This window comes from Drosophila mojavensis, unplaced genomic scaffold, assembly GCF_018153725.1.
Source record: "Drosophila mojavensis isolate 15081-1352.22 unplaced genomic scaffold, ASM1815372v1 contig_108, whole genome shotgun sequence".
Lineage (NCBI taxonomy): Eukaryota > Metazoa > Arthropoda > Insecta > Diptera > Drosophilidae > Drosophila > Drosophila mojavensis.
In genome coordinates this window covers 783254-785715 of record NW_025318636.1, presented here as the reverse complement: position 1 = coordinate 785715, position 2462 = coordinate 783254, and the positions used below count along the sequence as shown (strand labels likewise).

The 2462-nt window shown below is 37.0% G+C and overlaps 1 long non-coding RNA gene across 1 annotated transcript; it reads left to right on the top strand.

Moving 5' to 3' along the window:
• Positions 1 to 1378: 1378 nt before the first annotated feature.
• Positions 1379 to 1736, top strand: LOC122757151. Its single transcript, XR_006357066.1, has 2 exons — positions 1379 to 1612; positions 1678 to 1736. It is a non-coding gene; the product is annotated as an uncharacterized LOC122757151 (long non-coding RNA).
• The last annotated feature ends 726 nt before the right edge of the window (positions 1737 to 2462 follow it).

Genomic DNA, 2462 nt, shown 5'->3' with positions numbered 1-2462 from the left:
TTGAGCAAAAAAAGCTGTTTTTAGTGGGAAGATACTTTAAACAAGTAAGAACTTTGCAGTCGGGCGTTACCGACTGCGGAATACTCATTCACATCCCATCAACAATTTAGTAGTTAAGTTTCGCTCTAATACTGTAGAATATACAGGCTTTTCCGATTTGCCACGCCCCTACTGGGCGTAGACACCTCATTTTTGGTCAGTTTCTAGAACGAGATAACAGTACCCTAACTGCAAAGTTTGAATGCTTACTCTCAAAAAAGTGAAAATTACAGGGTATTTTTCGATATGCCACGCCCCTAAAGAGGCGTAAAAATTATTTTTTGGGGAATCGATAGAGGAGGCTACCAGTAACTTTAGGAGATATAAACTTTTGCTTTTTGGTCTTGGGTGATCAGCCCGAGTATATATACAAAATTTGAGATCTCTGGCATCAATAGTGTACAAAAAATAGCAGAATTTGAAAAATCACGATATCTTCAGGTCCAATTTACCACGCCCCTAATGGGCGTAGACTTATAATTTTATTTTTAGACTTTATAGAATCATAACATTAGCTGACATGCAAAATTTCAGCATTCTAGGTTTACAACTTTAGGAGATATAGTTTTATCCGATTTGCCACGCCCCCATTGGGCGGAGATATATCCGCCATAGCTTGTGATCTTGGGTGGTCGACGCGGACCTACATACCAAATTTCAGCTTTCTAGCTCTTTAACTAACATGATTTCTGGTATATCGGAAAATGCAATTTCCGATTTGCCACGCCCCTAGTGGGCGGATCGGGAAAATTTTAACACTTTATAAATCGGAGATATACACGAGTGTGTGTTCCAAAATTCAAGTCTCTAGCTTCAATAGCGCCGAAATAGATTGCGTTCATACGGACAGACGGACGGATAGCAAGACGGACATTGCACAAAACCAATATACTGATTCACTTTCGTGAATGAGTATAATGATTCACTTTCGTGAATGAGTATAAAAAAAGCTGAAATTTTGTGAAAAACAAAATCGGACAAAAAAGCTGATGGTTTTTACTTTAATTTTAATTAATTGGCAAGCTAATTGTCTCTGGATATAGTAGTTTGTAAATTTTGTATGATTTGAATCGTAGGGTGACTATCAAATGGGCCATTATGACTTAATTAGAAATTTTTGACAATAGTAGTGTTTTACGATCATTTTTTCGGTTGAAAATGTGTATAAAATAATATTAATTATATATAATTATTTACGGATATGGACACATTTCTAAACATGATTAGCAATAATAATATATAAATGTACTATGTTCATACATAGCACATCTGTGTAAAGTGGTTATAACAGTCCGTAAGACCGACCAAATGCAAATGCTGGGCTTTAAAATTGCTACAAGCAGCAAGAGTTAGAGATGTGAAAAAACAACGATGCATCGACAATCGATGTTTTTGGCGATGTTTTCCGATGTTTTCCGATGTTTTTATTGATACCGATGTTAAGCGATGCATCGATGTTTGACAGAACATCGGGCGTTAAATTTCACAACATTGCAGAACATATGGATACACTGCCACATAGAAAAATTCGCGAATTTGTTTTATTTTTTTACCCTGTGTTTGCAATGCCAAAGTAAGTAAATTGTTGAAAATATATATAAATATAGTTATTTGCAATTACAAATGTATTTATTCTAGAATAACAACAAAGACAAGCTTTTGCTGGAGGCACTTTACAAAAATTGATGGAAATAGCGCAAAATGCAACATTTGCAACAAAGTTTTGAAGACTGCGGGTAACACGACCAACATGAAGGACCACCTGCAGTCCATTCATAAAATAGAACAAAATGTTGAAGAAATGTTGTTTAAGAATTGAATTAACGAAAAATAACGGAATTGGTAGAAAACATCGATACATCGATGTTTATAGCCGATGTTTTACACAACATCGATTTATCATTTTGCAAACATCGATGAACATCGACATCGAATTTTCGACCCAAATTTACATCACTAGGCTAGAGTAACGCACGCAGGTCACAAATGCTCATACATGTAGCATTACTACAAGTGTGTGTGCATGCCCGTCGCGAGATCATATTCTTTATGCGCCTCAACGCATTCATACCCTTCCCATAAATATATATCGAAACACTAACATTTTTTTTGCATGAATGTCGCAAACGATTTTAAGATTTCGGTATACTCTTCACTCAAAAGAAAAGAGCTGGGACCGTCGCGAAGAAATTTCAATTTTTGTGCGCTGCTGAGCTTCATGATTTGAGAGCCCACAGAGAGAGAGTTAGAGAGAGAGAGGGAGAGTAAGACAAAAAACGCAAAGCGCATACATGACCATTTCGTTTGCGTGCTTAGAGCGCACTGATTTCGTCGTGCTATCTTTCATTACCCGAGCCATCCAATACCAAGCCGAGCGAATACAAAGTTGGCCGGGACTTGCTAGACAGATATTTCGGCGTGGA